Source organism: Bos grunniens, chromosome 5 (genome assembly GCF_055505025.1).
Source record: "Bos grunniens cultivar Pamir isolate PY7600 chromosome 5, Bosgru_T2T1.0, whole genome shotgun sequence".
Lineage (NCBI taxonomy): Eukaryota > Metazoa > Chordata > Mammalia > Artiodactyla > Bovidae > Bos > Bos grunniens.
This window is the reverse complement of record NC_141169.1, coordinates 69,955,164-69,976,448: the sequence shown is the minus strand read 5'-3', so window position 1 is coordinate 69,976,448 and position 21,285 is coordinate 69,955,164. Positions and strand designations below refer to the sequence as shown.

The following is a 21,285-nucleotide window of genomic DNA, read 5'->3' as shown; positions in this document are numbered from 1 at the left end:
TGCCCATCAAATGCTCTGTTTGTAAAGGCTTTGCTCGGCATTTCATACCTTGGCACAGAACTTCTTGCACTAACATCATCAAAAGCCTTTAATTCTATTTAGCTTATTAGAGGGAAAGGCTTTGCTAACAGCACCAAGTCCTGTGGCTCCCTTTCCTCCTGTGGTGCCTCCAGTCTGTCCAGGCAGCTTCCTCAGTTGGGTGGGGAGGAGGGCATGGCAGATAAGTGATGTAGAAAATCGTGTGAGACTCTTTGCTCTCATCTAGGTAAGCAGCTAGCAACCTGGTGAGAATTTCTTTCATCAGGCAGGACAGATCTTACAGCACAGCCAGGCAGTCTGAGATCACCTCCCAGATCAGCTGTTTACTACTATGTGACCTTGGGCGAGTGAATTCCCCTCTCTGCACTGTGGTTCAACTTTTGTAAATAGAGGCAAACATGGCACCTACTTTATAGGATTGCAAAGATTTAAGACTCCGTATTAGCTAAGTGTTCAGACTCCTGCCTGGCACGCTTCTCTGAGCTATTTCCTGTTTTCTGTTTCTCTTCATTTAAATGGTGCAAAAAACACTTATTGAGGTACTCTGTTGAGGACTGAGGGCTGGGGGGAGCAGACCGAGTCCCTGCCCTTGGGAGGCATGCAAATTAAGAAGGAACTACCACCCAGGGGGATGAGAGCAGAGACGGGGAGCAGGACTCTCTAGGGGCTCACAGAAGAACCAGCTGACAAAAGACAAAGCTGATCGTTTTACTCTGCTGCTTTATATTCTGCACTGGCTCCCAAACACCCTCAGGTCCATCCAAACTCCCTAAATTGGATCATACATCCTCTGTGGTGGGGCCTGTTCTCTCCCTCTCCCCTCATTTGCTGCCACAATCCCCTCTGCTCAGGTCCTGCTCTCCCTTTGCTGTACTTTTTTTTCACTTCCCAGGGCAAGTTCTGCTTGGTCTAAAGTCAGCATTTTGCACATGCTCCCCTAGTTCCTTTGTCATTGAGATCACATCTTCAATATCACTATCTCCAAGAAAGTTTCCCCCACCTTTCAGATCTTGGCAGGTGTCCTTAGCACCTATGCTTCTCCCATTTTGGCATTTATCGCCCTGTTTTCTAATTGTCAGTTGGTTTATTTGTTTTTCTCCACTAACCTTTATCTCCTTAACCCCAAGGACCAGATCTGTCTCACTTGCTCCCGTTACTGAAGCATCTTGCAGGAGCCCCATTCATATTTGGAAAAATGAATCATTTGGCTATGAAACTCCCAGAGAGCATCTATAAGTATTGCCCAGGCTTTCAGGATGATCTAGCTCACTCCTTAAAGTGTTAGTCACTCTGTCATGTCTGGTTCTTTGCAACCCCATGGAGTGTAGCCCACCAGTCTCTGTCCATGAAATTCTCCAGGCAAGAACACTGAAGTGGATAGCCATTCCCTTCTTCAGGGGATCTTTCCAGTGCAGGGATCAAACCCTAGTCTCCTGCATTGTTGGCAGGTTCTTTACCATCTGAGCTACCAGGGAAGCCCACTCCTAAAATAGACCAATTCTGTATTTCCCATCTTAAATATTTTAAAAATAATAGAACTCAATATAGAGTTTGACAGGGGTGGCTTCCTGAGCAGAAGGAAACAATATCTTTTGAGAGAAATAATCCACAGTTTTCAGTAGCATAGGCCAAGGGCTCATGTAATCTGACTAAGAACCCTCAGAGATGCTGCTGGACATTTATACAGGAAGGAAACAGTGTCCAAAGAGTTGAACAACTGCCCAGACTCAACTGCTAGCCCAAAAGATAAGCTTTCCATTTTCATGCCTCTGTCTTGGAGGACATGGCCATGTCCACAAGATACCCTTGCCTGCGGAAGAGTAGCCTCAGAGAAGTAGCATCCTTGGTGTCTGGTCCCTTAAAACAATTTCAAGATGATTTCCCTCCATCCTTTCTTTAGGGAAGGGAAAGAAAGCACAGAGCAAATTGAAGAGTGGCAACGGGGGCTCTGAAAGTCAAATTTCTGCCATTCCTGCTTTAGGGTTTGTACAATCCCTGGAGGCCTATACCAGATCGCACGCATTCCATCGTGTATGTAATGAAAACAGCCTGGTCTCTAGATGCCGGTCTGCATGAGCGCCGGGCTCTCTCAAAAGTCAAGAGTTATGTTATTTCTCAGCCCCTCACATAAAGGCAAGTCAGGCTGCCTCCGGAAAAAGCCAGGGGCCACCATGGAGGGCGTCTTCCTTCTGGGCCAGACTCCCATCCCACGAAACTCCATGTGAGATACTCTTGGGAGTCACTCACTGTTTGGAATTTAAACATCTCCTATTTTTCCTAGATGCACAGGAAGTATTTTCCAGGGATGCCAAGAATTAACCAGTGAGGGCATCCGTTTAATTGTATTTGAAACAGAAGCTAATGTTATTAACACACCGACCACATTTACTGAGAGCAAGAAGAGGAGAAGGGCAGCTGCAGAAATTATTAAAAATAGGTGAGACTAGAGCCAGCTTTGAGGAGCTCTAGGGAGAAAATGGCTAAAAGTGTGCAAACGGTCATTGTTTCACTGAATTCATCTTTTCATTAGTAAAGAAAGAAACCCACGGTTCTGTCTACATTCATTGTGTTGTTGCGACATCTTTGATCTTTCAAATCAGCAAGAATCCCAAAGGGAAGCTCGCAGTGTTTTTGATTATTATCTTTAAAGTCTAAAATTCCTTAGGTGAAATTCAGTATGAAACGCATCCATGCAATGGGGAAGGTGAGTGACTCTGTCAACATCTGGGCCTTATTAAGGCGCAGCTATTTTCACGAGGCAGTGAACTGAAGAAACCAAATTCCTTGATAAAGCTCGAAATTTCCAGGAACTGCTTGTAAAAGGCATTTCTTCTGTCTGGTTATTTTGCATGACACACAGCACTGTGAGTTCCTGCCCCGCCAAGCCGTGGGGATAAAAGGCATTATCTGTTTGTCGAATTGTCTCTAAAGCTTTAATGCTCTGGTTCACTGTTTGGTTTTGACCTTTGTAGAACACTGTGCAATTTACAACGCCTTCCATAGACCCCCTGCCTTTTGATCTGTACAGCAGCTCTGAGAGGGAGAAGACACAGATGGGAGCCTCATTTTACAGCTGGAGAAATTGAGGCTGAGAAGACTCCTGTGGGATCTTCTTTGGGCCCAGGTGACAAAACAGTGATTTGATGTCACCCAACGAGCAGGCGAATTATCTAGAGATGAGCTTCCCAGGTGGCGCTAATGGTAAAGAACCCACCTGCCAATGCAGAAGACAAGAGACAAGGGTTCGCTCCCTGGGTTGGGAAGATCCCCTGGAGCTGGGCATGGAAACCCACTCCAGTTTTCTTGCCTGGAGAATTGCTAGGACAGAAGAGGCTGGTGGGCTACAGTCCATAGCGCCGCAAAGAGTTGGACACGATCAAAGAGAGTAAACACACACGCAGGTAAAATAAGGATTCTGATCCAGGAGGTCTAGGGCAGAGCCCTCATGCTGCGTTTTGCTCAGCTCCCAGGTGATCCTGATGTTGCTGGTTCACGGACCACACTTGGAGTAACCAAGAGATCAGAGGCAGATTTGGGACTCAAAGAGAGTCTTAAGTTTTCAAGTCTAAGATTACTGCACTAAATCATGTTCCTTTAATAGGGGGCAAAAGCACAAGTTCCAGAGCCTGATTCTGGGGGTTCCAATCCCACCTGACACCTGGTAGCCTTGCACCACCTTCTTCTTCTCACCATGCATCCATTTTATCATCAGCGAATGGGGATTAAGTGGTACCAACATTCACAGGATTGTTTTTTAGCATTAAAGGAAATGACACATTGAAAAATCTAAAAGAGTTCCTGCCACCTAGTAGGTACTTGGGAAATATGGGATCTTTTTATTACTTATTGAACAGGTGGGACTCAAGCCCTCATGGCAGAGTCCCCCTTGGAGCCTACAGGTTACTAATCTACAAAGTGGGAACAACAAAAGATAACTACAAGGGTTGTTGTGAAGAACAAAAGAGATAATAAATGAGTTACACCACCAAAGGCAAGAAAATGATTATTTTTCTTGAGCCTGCTCAAGTAGCCCAGGGACCCTCAGATGCTGCTTGAGGCCAGGTTGGTGAGGTTCACTGAAATTGCTAGTTTTTTGGCAATTTCATGGCCTGTTGGCCCCTACCCTAAAGACCTGCAGTTCCTATAAGTGTCTTCTTTCTGTCTCTTTCAACTATCATGCTTAGCATACTTTGAGTGTGGAGTAGGGGCTCAATGAAAGTGTTCTCTTTGATTGATTTAAAATAGTCGCCTATATATATATATATATATATATATATATATATATGCATTAATATATGATCTTTTCTTTCCTCTTTCTGACTTACTTCACTTTGTGTGACAGACTCTAGGTTATTTGCATGGCAGGAATAGACAGGCAGACAACAGAGAACAAACTTATCGACACAGCGTGGGAAAGAAAGGTGGGCCCAATTGAGAGTAGTATTGACCACCATGTGTAAAATAGATGGCTAGTGGGAAGCTGTGCAGAGCACAGGGAGCTCAACTCTGTGCTCTGTGATGACCTAGAGGGGTGGAATGGGGGTGGGTGGGAGGGAGGTCCAAGAAGGGGCTATATGTATACATATGGCTGATTCACATAGTTGTACAGCAGTAACTAACACAACATTGTAAAGCAGTTATCCTACAGTTTAAAAAAAAAATTTTTTTTTAAACAGTTGCCCATTTACACACATCTACCACTGGGGCTGGGGAAGAAGCTTTCATTTAGTCAATCCTATTGACAACAAAAAAATAGCTTTAAGACTTTATTCTTTAAGGCTAAATAAAGTCCTTTGGATTCTTTTATGAAAGATTACCAACCCAACCAAAGATCCTCCAGACACGACTGGGAAGGGAACTTTCCTACTGCCCTGCTGAAGGCACTTTCTCTCTTCGCCTCCATCAGCACTTTTGATGTGGCCTCGAGGGACATTAAACAACCTGCTAACCTTGGGTTTTCTCCAAGTGGAAACCTCAGAATGAAAAAAGGGATAGGAAGAATGATTCCCAACCAAGTGGAATAGACATGCCATCAAAATACTAAAACCAGCAGGATCCCTCAGCAGATTAGCCCTTTGTGAAATGAGGAGGACCACGACACAAAGATACAGAGATTTGAGATCTGCTTGCAAAGCTGACTTCCTGACACATATTTCAGTTCAGTTCAGTTCAGTCACTCAGTCGTGTCTGACTCTGCAACCCCATGAATCGCAGCACGCCAGGCCTCCCTGTCCAACACCAACTCCTGGAGTTCACTCAAACTCACGTCCATTGAGTTGGTGATGCCATCCAGCCATCTCATCCTCTGTCATTTCCTTTTCCTCCTGCCCCAATCCCTCCCGTCATCAGAGTCTTTTCCAATGAGTCAACTCTTCACATGAGGTGGCCAAAATACTGGAGTTTCAGCTTTAGCATCATTCCTTCCAAAAAACACCCAGGAATGATCTCCTTTAGAATGGACTGGTTGGACCTCCTTGCAGTTCAAGGGACTCTCAAGAGTCTTCTCCAACACCACAGTTGAAAACCATCAATTCTTTGGCACTCAGCTTTCTTCACAGTCCAACTCTCACATCCATATACGACCACTGGAAAAATCATAGCCTTGACTAGATGGACCTTTGTTGGCAAGGAATGTCTCTGCTTTTGAATATGCTGTCTAGGTTGGTCACAACTTTCCTTCCAAGGAGTAAGCGTCTTTTAATTTCATGGCTGCAATCACCATCTGCAGTGATTCTGGAGCTCCCCAAAATAAAGTCTGACACAGTTTCCACTGTTTCCCCATCTATTTGCCATGAAGTGATGGGACCAGATGCCATAATCTTCCTTTTCTGAATGTTGAGCTTTAAGCCAACTTTTTTACTCTCCTCTTTCACTTTCATCAAGAAGCTTTTTTGTTCCTCTTCACTTTGTGCCATAAGGGTGGTGTCATCTGCATATCTGAGGTTATTGATATTTCTCCCAGCAATCTTGATTCCAGCTTGTGCTTCTTCCAGCCCAGCGTTTCTCATTATGTACTCTGCATATAAGTTCAATAAGCAGGGTGACAATATACAGCCTTGACGTCCTCCTTTGCCTATTTGGAACCAGTCTGTTGTTCCATGTCCAGTTCTAACTGTTGCTTCCTGACCTGCATACAAATTTCTCAAGAGGCAGGTCAGGTGGTCTGATATTCCCATCTCTTTCAGAATTTTCCACAGTTTATTGTGATCCACACAGTCAAAGGCTTTGGCATAGTCAATAAAGCAGAAATAGATGTTTTTCTGGAACTTTCTTGCCTTTTCGATGATCCAGCGGATGTTGGCAATTTGATCTTTGGTTTCTCTGCCTTTTCTAAAACCAGCTTGAACATCTGAAAGTTCACAGCTCATGTATTGCTGAAGCCTGGCTTGGAGAATTTTGAGCATTACTTTACTAGCATGTGAGATGAGTGCAATTGTGTGGTAGTTTGAGCACAACTGAGCTGAAGTTTGATCACAGTTGATCATAGTTTGAGCTGAAGTTGAACGGTTCTATGAAGATCTACAAGACCTTTTAGAACTAACACCCAAAAAAGATATCCTTTTCATTATAGGGGACTGGAATGCAAAAGTAGGAAGTCAAGAAACACCTGGGGTAACAGGCAAATTTGGCCCTGGAACACGAAATGAAGCAGGGCTAAGGCTAATAGAGTTCTGCCAAGAGAATGCACTGGTCATAACAAACACCCTCTTCTGACAACACAAGAGAAGACTCTACACATGGACATCACCAGATGGTCAACACTGAAGTCAGATTGATTATATTCTTTGCAGCCAAAGATGGAGAAGCTGTATACAGTCAGCAAAAACAAGACCGGGAGCTGACTGTGGCTCAGATCATGAACTCCTTATTGCCAAATTCAGACTTAAATTGAAGAAAGTAGGGAAAACCACTAGACCATTCAGGTATGACCTAAATCAAATCCCTTAGGATTATACGGTGGAAGTGAGAAATAGATTTAAGGGACAAGATCTGATAGATAGAGTGCCTGATGAACTATGGACGTAGGTTCGTGACATTGTACAGGAGACAGGGATCAAGACCATCCCCATGGAAAAGAAATGCAAAAAAAGCAAAATGGCTGTAGAGGAGGCCTTACAAATAGCTGTGAAAAGAAGAGAAGCAAAAAGCAAAGGAGAAAAGGAAAGGTATAAGCATCTGAATGCCAAGTTCCAAAGAATAGCAAGAAGAGATAAGAAAGCCTTCTTCAGTGATCAATGCAAAGAAATAGAGGAAAACAACAGAATGGGAAAGACTAGAGATCTCTTGAAGAAAATTAGAGATACCAAGGGAACATTTCATGCAAAGATGGGCTCGATAAAGGACAGAAATGGTATGGACCTAACAGAAGTAGAAGACATTAAGAAGAGGTGGCAAGAATACACAGAAGAACTACACAAAAAAGAGCTTCACAACCAAGATAATCACGTTAGTGTGATCACTCACCTAGAGACAGACATCCTGGAATGTGAAGTCAAGTGGGCCTTAGAAAGCATCACTACAAACAAAGCTAGTGGAGGTGATGGAATTCCAGTTGAGCTCTTTCAAATCCTGAAAGATGATGCTGTGAAATGCTGCACTCAATATGTCAGCAAATTTGGAGAACTCAGCAGTGGCCACAGGACTGGAAAAGGTCAGTTTTCATTCCAATCCCAAAGAAAGGCAATGCCAAAAAATGACACATATTTAGGAGTAGGTGTAAAATAAGAGATCTTGGCATATGTAAAACTCAGTATTAATCTTTTGTCATATCAGAGGAATCATGGTCAATTCATTCATGCATCATTCATTTGACAATTATTAAATGAACAGCACACTAAATGAACAAGATAAATTCATGCCTGAACTCTCAAGATTTATAGTCTATGGGAGAAATTGACACAAATTAAGCCATTATAATATACTGTGTTAAGCATTACAATAAGGAAGGGCAGACTTCTAAGTCAGATGAACCCCATGTGATATAATAATACTAAACTTGTATACATTTAATATGATAACCTCATTTTATCTTTTCACTTCAGCAGCAAAGAGAATACTAGGGGAATCATACTAGGGGAACCTTCAAAATTTTGAAGATTCTGCAAAATCTTCGGAATGTGGACTGTTACTCTTTCAGCCCAGCATCGCCAAGGACCCGGTCAGGCAGCTTACCTCCTCCCAGCTGGACTGTATCTGTCTGAACTTGACCTCCTTAAGACATATCCCCAGTTCTCAAGGGAACTCTAGGTTAAAGTGTCATGGTTTGTGTTCATTCCTAATGAGCTTCCTATCTTAGAAGGGGAAAACAAAGGCTATCTAATAAACACAGCTGACTGGCAACGCCCAAAATATCCCAAATTCCTAAGAGAGGAAAGCCAATTGTGTGCAAGGGTGTATAAACTCACACGGGGCAGTATAATTGAAGGAAACTCTCAAGGAGTAGGCATATTTCTGAGGCATGCATCACCTGCCACAAAGTTGGGCTCCTGTCCCACCTACCTCAGCAGTCGCCCTAACACTGGCCTTGGTTTAGCTGTGGGAAACCCACTGCCAGAGAACGGGATGTGACAGTCAGTGGTGACCCATTCAAAACATCCTCTCTTCAATCCAGGCGCTGCTAAAGAGGGTGTGTGTGTGGTGTGCTTCTACGAGAAGCACCTAACTTCTTAGGAAATCGCAAGTCCTTTAAGCCAATTAATGTTATCACGTCCCCACAATGACCTGGCCCACCAGCCTGACTTTGCTTCCTGACCAGGAATTCATAGAAGGTCAAGTTCCTTAGTGCTCTCCCTGCTCAACAACTCTAGTATTGCCAGCAGGCTACAAAAGCCACAACCAAGAGCATCTTTGTGTTTGATAGCCTTTATCAAGAGTTCATTGTGTCCCATGCACGACACTGTTTTCCCACATCATCTCAGCTGCTACTTATGACAACTCAAATCAGCTAGGTAGCATTTGCAATCCCATTTTATAGACAAGTAACCAAAGCTGAATGACTAAGCATTCCAGCAGAGGTCATATGTCATCAGTGGTGGAACCTAGATTCCAGCCCAGCCCTCTAGACTCCAGAGATGGTCTTAACCATGGGCTACACTGCCTCCTCAAAGACTAATCAATCCTAGGTTAATCTTCAAATGAGACCTTTTTAAGGGAGAGCTCTAGGCACACTTCCCTGCTTCCCTGGTGGCTCAGATGGTAAAGCGTCTGCCTGCAATGTGGGAGACCTGGGTTCAATCCCTGGGTTGGGAAGATCCCCTGGAGAAGGAAATGGCAACCCACTCCAGTATTCTTGCCTGGAAAATTCCATGGACTAAGGAGCCTGGTGGCCTACAGTCCATGGGGTCGCAAAGAGTCGGACACAACTGAGCGACTTCTCTTTCACTTTCACTTTCTAGGCACACAAGAAAGGGAACTCTGGAGGCCTCTGCTGCTCTGATTGGAGCAGGAAAGCACACACACATTAAACAGAGGTGCAAACTTTACAAGTAGCTCCTATGTATTTCGTGAAAGGTTGCTCTGTGTGTGTGGCAGTTCTCCTCAGGGAGCTGTAAGCACTGTAAGGGCAGAAACTGTGTGTGATACTTTTTTGTGTGTCTCCCACAGCTAGCAAGCTGAAGCTCCAATACTTTGGCCACCTGTTGCAAAGAGCTGACTCATTGGAAAAGACCCGGATGCTGGGAAAGATTGAGGGCAGGAGGAGAAGGGGACAAGAGAGAATGAGATGGGTGGATGGCATCACCAATTCAATGGACAAGAGTCTGAGCAAACTCCAGGAGATGGTGAAGGACAGGGAAGCCTGGCCTGCTGCAGTTTATGAGATCGCAAGGAGTCAGCCACAACTGAAGGACTGATCAACAACAACACACCTAGCGAAGTGCCTGGCCTCTAGCAGGTGATGTGGAAGTGCATTCCAAAGAGGGCAGTGAGGGTGCTGATCATAAGGATACTGCAGTCTGGGTGCAATTAAGTTTTCCAGGCTGACCTTCTCTCCCAGTCCCCAAGACACCCCAGGATTTTCACACCTCTGTGCCTTTGCTGACAATGTGGTCCACACCTGCAGTGCTGTCTGTTGTTCTCCCATGCTTCCCTCAAGTCCCTTCTTAAATGCCCTCTCCCCAGGGAAGCCTCTTTGGGTACCCTTCTCAGTTAGAAATCATCTCCCCTCCCTCTGAACTCCCTTCTTTCCTGCCAATTCCTTCCCTCCCTCCCTCTCCTGCATCTCAGAGGCTGGATATAATGTTGAAGTGAGACAATGTTCTAGAAAACTCTTTGTCAGCCAGGAGGCACTGTCCAGACATGAGGGCTTATAAAAGCTCCAAGCTCATCAAGAAGGAATAAGACTGTCTCTGACTTCGGATTCAACATTGCCCAGTCCAGAAATTCCCACACCCAAGGCACAAGGAGCATTTGCTGAAAACCTGTCTGCAGACTCCTTCCTTCTCTCCCTCTTCCTTGGAGCCATGGCTATGCCCTTCCAATGAGGTTGAGAGGACTTCCATCAAGTCAAAGTCAATTCTTGTTAGGAATGGATTGGAAAACCATGGGAAAGGAAAAACTGGGAGTGTCCACTGAACACCTCCTGCTAAGGACTAGTACATACCATAACAGTTCTCAACTCTGTACTGTCTGTCCTGTCCAAAGTCCTCTTTTAGTAACAAATATTTTGTAACTTTCCCTTTCCAATCAATAATGAAATCCACAGGTAATGTAGATGGCAGTGACTGGCTACCTGCTAACCACACAAGTCCTGCCTCCTCCTGGCAGCACTGACTGGATTTCCCAGCCTCCTGGGCAATGAGGTGTTACCACATGACTGAGCTTCAGCCAGTGGATTAGGAGCACCACGTCCAGACCTGGGCCCATGTAACCACCCACTAGCAAAATCTAGGGCTTTTTGATGTTCTTAGAAGCCATAGTTTAAAGCTGACTGAATCCAACTGTGTGGATTCCAGTTGCTGAAAGGACTTAACTGGAGGGAGAGATCAAATTCTACTGTTTAAACTACAGAGACTTGGCAGTTTATTCCTTATGGCCACTAACATTGCCCTGGCTAATACACTCTAACACATTCCCATATATCTATGGCTCCCAATCCTGAATAGATTCTGTTTTTAGAGGATTTCAGTAGAAGTCTGGGCCTGGGATCAGTAGACTTGGGTTCTAATCTGGACTCTGCCACTAAATAACCGAGTGATAGGAGTCAAGTTCATTTGCCCTCTTTGGGCATCTGTTTCTATGACTGTGAAATAAAGGATTGAAAAGATTACCTTTAAGGTTCCATCCAGCTCTAGGATTCTAAGACTCCACTGTCAGCTCAATGACGCCAGGGGCCACGTCTGCCTTGGGGATCTTAGAGTCCCACTTTTGACTCTACATTGAATACAGTGCCTGGGACATGTTTTCATTGTTATTCAGTCGCTAAACTGGATCCAAATCTACATAACTGCATGGACTACAGCAAGCCAGGCTCTGTCCTTGGGGATTACAGGTACTCAAAAAACACTTCTTGAATGAGAGAATAATGCTATTCGTGAGAGAATAATTCATGACCTTGTACTTTACCCACTTGCAATTGCCAAATAGCACATTATTGACCACAAGGGTTTTGCAGAAACTAAAGCCTGTGACTGGCCATTTGTTAATGTAAGTGAATATTGAAACGTCTCCAGTCAATAACATTTGGGTAACAAAAGACATAGGCTTCCCTGGTGGCTCAGATGATAAAGAATCCAGCTGCAATGCGGGAGACCAGGGTTCAATCCTCGGGTTGGGAAGACACTCTGGAGAAGGGAATGGTAACGCACTCCAGCATTCTTGCCTGGAGAATTCCATGGACAGAGGAGCCTAGTGGGCTGCAGTCCACAGGGTCACAAAGAGTTGGACACGACTGAGCAACTAACACTTTAACAAAAGACGTATTAATACATTTTCAGTCAATAATTTGATAGCAACAAATTGCATGAACTGTTAAATACTTTCTTCTTGTGTAATAGGGATCATTGATGGTTTCCTCCTCTCTGCCTCTCCCCCTCTCTTCAGCACACCCCCTTCAACACACACACACCCCCTCCCACTAAATAGACCCCAGACCTAGGACCTCCCGCAAACTTCCACTTTTCTGCCCTTGCACACTCTGCTCCTCTGCCCTTTGGTCCCCACAAGCCATCAACCTCTGTGAGTCCCCAAGCCCCACCCCATCGTTCCTCTCTTCAAGAACTAAAATGCTAAGTATTTTTATTTTAAGATGGAAGAAAATTAAAGCCTACAATTAGCACATTTTTTCAACACATTGCCTAAACCACTGCTGTTTAGTGGAGCCAAGAACAAGTGCTAGTAAAGTTAACACGATTTATTAAATAGGAGAAGCCATCCAGAGCTGAGCTAATAGAGCAACCATATGTAAGGTCCACCTCCTCACGGGGTTAGCTCCATCAAGCAGGCTTTAATGAGGAAAGGCACTCGCCTCCCAAAGTCAAACTATGGATCGCAGCAAGGAGGGCAGAGAGCCGGATTTCAGCTATAAGACCTATGTGCTGTGTGACCCTGACTTAGTCAAACAACCTCTCTGAGTCTCAGTTTCCCAACCACAAAATAATGACAACCTCTGATATACCTCACGGGACAGTTAAGATCACACCAACATACACATGTTATATGTATATACGATAGTGTATATCATGTACACGCACTAATATGTGTAAAAACGTTTTCTAAATCAGAAAAGCTCTATGCTTTTAGTTTATTGCTTGCCATTTTTGTCCATCCATCTTTCTTTCTCCCTTTTTTTTTCTTTCTTCCTTCCTTCCTTTCCTTAGTTTGTAGAAGAAGACAAAACCCTGTTCTAACCCCTGTGGGTAGAAGAATGAACAGTGTGTGGTCCCTTCCTCACAAGCTCAGAGTCCAGCTGGGGACACCAGCATTATACACAGCTACAGGGTCATGGGCCACTACATAATGCTGTGCAGATGGGGGGAGGGTGTCCTGGTGACTCTCATGCACTCCTGTCACCAAGCCCTTGATGTAGGATTGTGTTGGCTGAGTAGCAGGGGAGCCTTTGTCTAACTGAACAAAAGTGATGCTGGTCTATACGTCAGCCTTTTAAGCACAGTTAATGTGAGTCAGCTCTTGAAAGTCACTCCTGAGCTGATAAATCAAGTCTCTGAATCTACAGAACTGAAGGCCATAGAGCAGAATGCAGCAAATCCACAAAGGGGATTGCTTCCTATGATGCCTGTAGTAGAGAAGTAACTGGCTTCTCTGGCAAGAGCCCTCCACCACCAAGTACTGTGTATGTAATCTAGCGCAAGTGTTCCTAGGCTGCCTTACAGGGCAGCTCCCACCGAAATGGGTTCGTGAACATTCTTTCCTGAAATACTTGTAAATAACAACAACAACAAAAAAGTAACTTTCAAACCCAAAATGTATCCTTAAAATAGTAGTTTCCTGAGTTCTTCATATATACCAGTGTTTCTTACAAATTTGAAAAAAAAAAAAATGGCTCATCTGTCAAAATGGAAAACACTCCGGGAATTTCTGCTCTAGAATAACCTATCGCATCTCAATTCAGATCCCCGAGAACTATGATGGCGCCAGTGGGATAGAGCTATCATGTTATGTGTCTGTCATATAACAGGGGGCTCAAACCACCTTGCCAAGGGTTCTCTTCTTCCTTTTGAACCAAGCATAGCACAGAAAGAGCCTTTCCTCACATTGTGAAAGGGGCACTGTTGGGCCTAGAATTTTATAAGCTCACAAGTTAGCATGTTCCTGGATGCTAGAAGATGACACAAGACTCCTGGATCAGAGACAAAGGATGTCACTGCTCCCAGCACAGCAAGCAGCATGAGCAGCAGCATGTCTGCATCTGTTTCTCTGGCCTCCAGTTTCCACGTGACAGTATAATAAGCCCAGATGGAGGCTTTACATCCAGTAAGTCCAAATTGCAGCTGAGGGACACTGAGCCTTGGGGAATCCACTACTTTTATAGCAAGAGGTAAGCCCGCCTGCCCTTTGTCCTTGAGGGAGATGTTACTTCATCCCTCAAGGGTGCTCACTGCAGACACAGCTCTGAGATGTGTCCCAAGTAAAGAGGTCAGTCTTGCATTCTCAGCATACAGAAGTGTAATGATTCCCAGATATTTTTGTCCAGAGAAACAAACAGCATGGAGTTTAGAAAATGCATTGAAAGTTGTTCTTGAAATCAAAAAGTCAGTTTCTCTTAGATGTCACCCCACACTCCCAGCTTGGTTTGACTCTGCCTTCTCAGAGAAGAGAACACTTTATCTCCTGCCTGAGCCATGACATAGTCCATATATGTGCCCTTTTTCGGCACCCCCTACCCACTACACACTCAGCACCATGAGGGGACGGGCCATGTCTTTGAAGCTGCTGTGCTTCAGAGCACCTCACATAGTATCAGGGCTCTACTGTGTGCCTACTGTCTGTTGAAAGAATTCGTAATTTAGAATATCTTATTTGAAGAGAGGATCCTGAGCCTAAGCAAACCCTACTCCTTCAATTATACCAGGGTTTGGCAATGACCATTGCTGCCACACCTGCACAGATCTACAAGGAGACCAGGGCTGGAAAGACGCAGATGCAGCCTGAGGCCACTTGAAGGCTTTTCCACCCTCCCCCCAAAAGCTATCCCCACTTCCTGAGTGCACACTCTCAGCCAGCACACACCATCCAGTCTGCTGATCTCTGCCGACTGTGCCAGATTTAAAAGATGATTGGAAACAAGGGACGATATCCTGGACAGAAAGGAAGACCAGCTACTGAATCCTTGTCTCCAACACTGGACATTTCCAATGGACCTAGGAATTGGAAGTCTACTTGGAGGATCTGGCTTTTTATCCATATAAAAGATCACATGGGGAGACTTCTCTGGTGGTCCAGTGGTTAAGACTTCACTTTCCAATGCAAAAGGTGCAGTAGGTTCGATCCCTGGTCTGGGACCTAAGATCCCACATGCCTCACTGCCAAAAAAAAACAGAACCCAAAAAACAACAGAAGCCATAATTGTAACAGATTCAACAAAGATTTTTAAATGGCCCACATTAAAAAAAAAAAAAAAAAAAGGTCATTTGGTATTTTTCCAGAAGGGAAAAAGGAGATTATGAGCTGGAATAAAGGATCTCATTTCCAGCAGAGTCACTATGTAACTATACCATTTCAGCCTTTGGAATCCTATGTTATCAAATGCCCAGAGAAAGATTCTGGAGAAAGAGGATTGTTTTAAACTGGCCCTCTTGGCCTTCCACAGCTAATCATTCTCCCAGGACGTTACCCACAGCCCTTTCCCCTCCCAGCTATATCTGCCCCTCCAATCTCACTAGGAAATCCAGGCCAGCTGGTGATTTCAAGCTCCTTTATCTACTGTGATAAGGAGTATCCCAGCATGCCGTGGGGCCCCAATGCCAACTCCTAGGTCACAATGCCAAGTGAAATCATAAAAAGTTGCCATGTGGGCCTGTCCCAACACCCTCAAAAAGGAAGAGCAAACAATGGCTTACCAACAATACTCATGTGCATTCACTTGAGATGTCTCATTCCCAGGCCAGGCTCCCAGATACACACAATTCCCACTCCTTTCAAAAGGAGATGACGTTAGATGAATGGTTTTCAGGCCAAGCCTTTAATTGTTTATTTGCTATCAGTATTTTATTTTTATAGTTCTGATGAATCTGATGTCAACTCTTGATAGGAGGGGACTGACTAGCTAGAAAATAAAAAGCATGGATTTAGAATCAAAAGGCAATGAGTCTCGATCTCCTTTTCCATTCCTACTATTACAGTTGAGGTGCTTTGACCAATAATGTTTCTGAGTTTCAGTTTAATTATTGTAAAATGGTATCAACAACACGTATTATCAGTCTATTGTGGAAATTAAAATGAATAACCCATAAAAATAATAAATAAATGTTTGTTCCATTATCTAATGTTCTGTGACTTGACAAGGACCCCCACATGCCACATGGTGTGGCCAAAAAATAAATAAATTTATTTTTAAAAAACCAAGTGATTGGAAAAAGAAAAATGTCAGGTATGACTCCTCTGCTCAGAGCCCAGCAATGGCCAAAGACAATGTCCTCATGGCAGTGTCAGAAGGTAGTACCTAGCTTTCAGGAGCCCTCCCGTGACCTCCTCTCCTCCATGCTCCTGCTCACTCCCTCCCTCCCTCCACACCAGCTCCCTGATGGTCCTCAGACACTCTGGGGGCAGGGGCCTCCTCTCAAAGCCCTATGGCTCACTCTTTCCCTGGTTCCAGGTCCTTGCATAAATATCTTCTCACTGAGAACTTCCTTGACCACCTGTTTAGACTTAAACTCTAGCATCCCTCCTCCTTTCCTGCTTTGTTTTTCTTCCTTTTGCTTGGTATCATCCATCACTCCCTATAATTTACAGATTTACTTTATTATCTGCCTCCCCCTTTAGCACAGAACCCCCATGACAGCAGGTAGTTCCATGAGGTCTTGTCCATTGCTGTACCCGCAGCACCTAGAACACTGTCTGGCACAGAGTGAGTGTTCAAGATATCTTTGTTGAATGGATCAATGAATGGATGATACTTTGCCTCAAAGGTAGTGATTGCAACATTTAAGGGCCAGGCAGAGATGAAAGAACCAGTCAAACTGAGAAGAGTTGTGTCAAGGGTGAGAGTAGAGGAGAGGGTGATATTCTAGAAGGCAAGTGGTCATGAGGTTCAAATGCCACAGAGAAAGGGATGATACAAGAGGAGGAATGAAAAGCGAGGCTGGAAAGATGCATGCAAGAATATGGCTTGAAGACTTACCTGCGAAAACTTGTACAAAAATATTAAGTGACATTTTTGTTGTCATAACCATTTATCACAGTCTGATGAATTTTTCCATGAGGAAATGAACAATCTTTTGATCATAATAGCAATGAGAAGTGGTATCCTTGTCTAATTTTTTTCATGCTTCTATAAAAAGTTGCAGAATGCCTAACTTTATGGTGATGCCAGGAAGTAGGCAAATCTTACAGCACTCTGTAAATATTTCTCTATTATGAATGCTGCTACGTGGGGCTTCTTTGGTGGCTCAGATGGTAAAGAACCCGCCTGCAATGCAGGAGATCTGGGTCTAATCCCTGGGTTGGGAAGATCCTCTGGAGAAGGGAATGGCAACTCCAGTATTCTTGCCTGGAGAAATCCATGGACAGAGGAGACTTGCGGGCTACCGTCCATGGGGTCACAGAGAGTAGGACAGGGCTGAGTGACTAACACTAACTAATGTGGGGCTGGTGACATTGAGAAGTATTATTAGTTGTTTAGACCCTTTTGAGTTCCTACAGGGGCATAATATCATGATTTAGGAAAGAGTTAACCCATAGTCATAAAGCACATTGGTTAAAAAAATCCCCTACTAATGACTGGGAGGCTCTTGTGCGTCAAGCACTTGTCCACCCCCTTTCAGCTTTCACACAATAGATACTCTTCAGAACAAGCCAGTGAGGAAATACCATCCTTCTAATATACAACAAGAGCTGGGGTCCTCAAGTCACATAGCCTGGCTTTTCATTCCTGTCCTGCTACTTACCAGCCATGTGGCCGTGGGCATACTTTTTGACCTCTCTGAGCCCTGTACTAACTGCAACTATCTCATGGGAACAGAGTGAGGATTAAAACAAAATAATATATGGAAAGTTCCCAACAGATTAAGTAGCTCACAATAAGCTCTCAGAAAATATTTTGTTATAACAATGAATGAGAATTGAACCTGAGAAAGCCCAGGTAAGTAATGTCCCCAAGGTATTCCAACCAGTAAGTGAGAGAGTCAAGATTTAAACCCAGGTCTTCTGTGCCCTGATATAATTCTTTTTCCTTGTCATCATAGATATCTCACCACAATTCCTAGCAACAGGGATGCATCCTTGTTGAATGTAAGAGCTAAGCAAGTCGGGAGGATCTTCTAAAACTCAAGGTGATATCAGATGGGGCTGTAATCCTTCAGGACTTCTATTGGTTTGGTACATTCAAAGGGCTCACCTACGTGTCTGGGGACTTGACAGGGAGAGCAGAATACTGGGCTTACAAGAGATTCTGGGACAGCTACAAAATACAGCACCAAGGCACCCACAGCTGACTCTTCGGGTACATGCATTTCCACCACCTTCACATGTGCTTTATGACAATCACCTAAGGTGTCAGTTCCTTGAAATTGAGAACTAATCTGCCTGGTTCATTGCTGGACCTGAAAAACTGTGCCTGGGATGTGGCACATGCTTAATAAATATTTGTAGATAAAGTTTATGGAAGGGAGAGAGGATAGAAGGCAAGAACGAGTGGAGGGAAGAGAAGGCAGGAAATGAGAAAAGTTCTCCCACTCAGGGTATGTTAATTAAAATTAAAGAATTAGAAGGAGGTGTTGCTTTGGGGCTGTGGAAGCCTGCCTCATGAAAACACAACCCAGAGACCACCTCCTTCCTCACCCACCCCAGAGAAGAGTAAAGACGGTATCTCCCATTTGACTCACAGAAACTGCGCTCTCCTTCACACCACCACCATTTTTCCTATTTATCAGTCAAATCAGATGAGCCCCAGAGGCCAGCCAATCATCCAACCTGAACTTGTCTATCCCTGTGGGTGTCCCCACTAGAGTCAGACTCAATTGCTTCAGAATTTCTGGGGATGGAGCCAAGCATCAGAACTTCTTAAAGTTCATCCGTTAACTCCAATGTACAGCCAAGAAGCCAAGATTGAGAATGAGAGCCCTTTATCCAGAGAACTGAGAGCTTTTGGCAAATACACACACACACACACACACACACACACACACACACACACACACCTGTAAGTCTAGTTCTTAAAGCCTTTAGTGAAGATTGTAGTTCCTCATAATCTACACTCCTCTTAGCATCTCTTAGCTGTCTGTCTTCTCCACATTTAATTTTCATTAGGTTTGTACTTGTCATCTCTTCTGTCTGGGTGTAAATTCCTGGAGGAAAGGATTCACGCTTCCTCCACTTCGCAGGCTCCCAGAGCACCTGGCATGCATCAACACTCCATCTGCTCCTGACAGCACAGCAAGCTCCCAGGCAACAGGCCTTCAAATAGGTGCATTGACCAGAGGAGCTGGTCTTGGAGGAAATCCTGTGAGTATGTTTCCTATGGGGCTTCTGCTTCTCTCCTCTGACTCCTTCTTTTCCTCTGTTCTGATTCTGGATGTTCTCAGCTCCCTAGCAGAGTGAGGGAATCCTGGCTCAGAACCCAATTTCTCAGCACTGGGCTGTGTCCACCCCGCAGAGAGGCTGCTGCTCTAAATACATGCATCTGGGCATTTCAGCCTTGACCTACAGACCCACCTTGATCCTTGGGATGGCTTCAGGCCATTTGAACTGGCTCAAGAGGGAACCTGGAGGCTCAGACTCCCACGGTGAGGCAGCTAATAAGATGAAAGGAAGGAAGATTGTCTCACCAAATGGGGGCAACAGGGATCCTGGCCAAAATTCCCCATCGAAAACAGAAAAATCAATTTTGAATGGATTTGGACAGACAGTCCTGCCAGGACATCCCAGCAGCGGGTCTAAATACCAGCAGCAGACAAAGAGAATACATGTGGTTCTGTGGGATCACCATGGGCTACCAGAGCTGCCAGGGAACTGCACCCCTCCAGCTCAGCCCGCTCAACCCCAGCCTCTGACCCCCTCCTTCTCTACTGGGACCCTCTGGATGCCTGCATCCTTGTAACGTATCACCTACTCCTTCCTTCCCAAGGAGCAGATGTGCCACTACCCTAAGTGGAGTTACTTCTTGCACCGTGTGTTTCCTACTCAGCAGAAAAGAATGGATATATCCCAGACAGGCCCAAAACGGGTAAAGCTTTTGAACCAGGTAAAACTTTTGACCTTAAAGCTAAATTTACATGCAATCTCAGAAAACAGCTCTTTTTATATATTCCTTCCCAGCTTCCAGGTCTCGTTAGCTGTGGGCCACTGAAGAATTCCTCCTCTTCCCACCCTCCTTTGTGAACACAAAATCATTGCTATGCAAAGGATGGCAAATGGGTTTGCTCTCCAAGGCCAACTCCAACAGATTTATAATGTCTGCTGAGGTGCAGCCCTCCCCAAGGCTCAGTGGAAAATCACAGTTGATTAGTGATGTCTGCCACTTGCCTGGAAAGGAGACATGCAGAGTGTTCACCTTGCTTTTATCAACTCAAGGAGAAGATTAAGGCTCCCCACTAGGGGAGAAGGAAGTCTCATCCAGATTAAATACACAATGATGGACACTGGGGCTACTGAAGTAAGTGTAGTGTGGCTTGGGTGGGAGGTCAAAGCAGAAATGACTCTGATTCTCTTCCATGGGATGGGCTCTTCCTCTTTTTCCTTAGTGACTAAGGAAATGAGATAACCCCCTTAGTGGAGGGCATCCTGCATCTCAGAGGACAAAGATAGGAGGAGAAAGAGGACAGGCATAGGTGGCTCTGGGAAAATGAGCAAAGGGAATTCTCTAGAGTCACATCTCAGCTGCCTGGTTAGAAAGAAGCCAGAGAAGAACAAGGGCCAGAGCTCTGGCCTTGTCACACTTTATCCTGCACAGATATCCCTAAATTTCTCAGTGGGATGGGGCCAGGGCCATTGGATTGTGAGAACTGCCATCCATACCACATAGCATGCAGGATCTTAGTTCCCTGACCAGGGATTGAACCCATATCCCCTGTAGTGGAAGCTCAGAGTCTTAAGCACTAGACTACCTGGGAAGTCCCTGGAAGGGCCTTACTGCAAAGGAGATGGAAAGAAATGGGCATCTTATCTGTGTTGGTGGGGAAGGGAGAATATTTTAAATACATTTTTCTCATCTATGCAAATCACCTAGAAAAATGGAGTGCACAATCTACAGGCCAGAGAAATCCTTGTTATGTAAGAGTCCAATGGGGGAAAAGAATTTCAGAGCCACAACAAACCATAAGCTGGACCTGAGTTTGCAAAACAACTTCTGTTTTGTTGGTTGGCTTGTCCTCTTTTAAAGCAAAAACAATAACAAGAAGGCTGGACTGCTGCTAACTTTGATGCTATCTAAGAGCATTGGCTCTGCTCCTCCAAGTTCCCCACTTGTCTGTGTCTGAGTAAAAATAAAATGAGAATACGTTATCTGGGGTAGGAAACGAGGCATGACTTCCCATTATCACATGAGCAGATTAGCTAGACTCCAAAAGCAGGCTCCAAGGAAACAGAAACAGGATGTCCACATGTCAACAGGGAGGAAAGAGGGTCCAAAAGGTC

At 44.6% G+C, this 21,285-nt stretch overlaps 1 long non-coding RNA gene across 4 annotated transcripts in view; it reads right to left on the bottom strand.

The window, feature by feature from the left end:
* Window positions 1-21,285, bottom strand: part of LOC147372364 (uncharacterized) — a 188,134-nt gene that overhangs the window by 141,015 nt on the left and 25,834 nt on the right. For 3 of the 4 annotated variants that reach the window (XR_015164028.1, XR_015164025.1, XR_015164027.1), the window contains exon 1: window positions 15,555-15,763. The exons of the other annotated variant lie outside the window; for it this stretch is intronic. This is a non-coding gene — a long non-coding RNA (uncharacterized LOC147372364). Of the gene's footprint in view, window positions 1-15,554; window positions 15,764-21,285 lie in introns of those variants that run through there. 4 annotated transcript variants of the gene reach the window in all.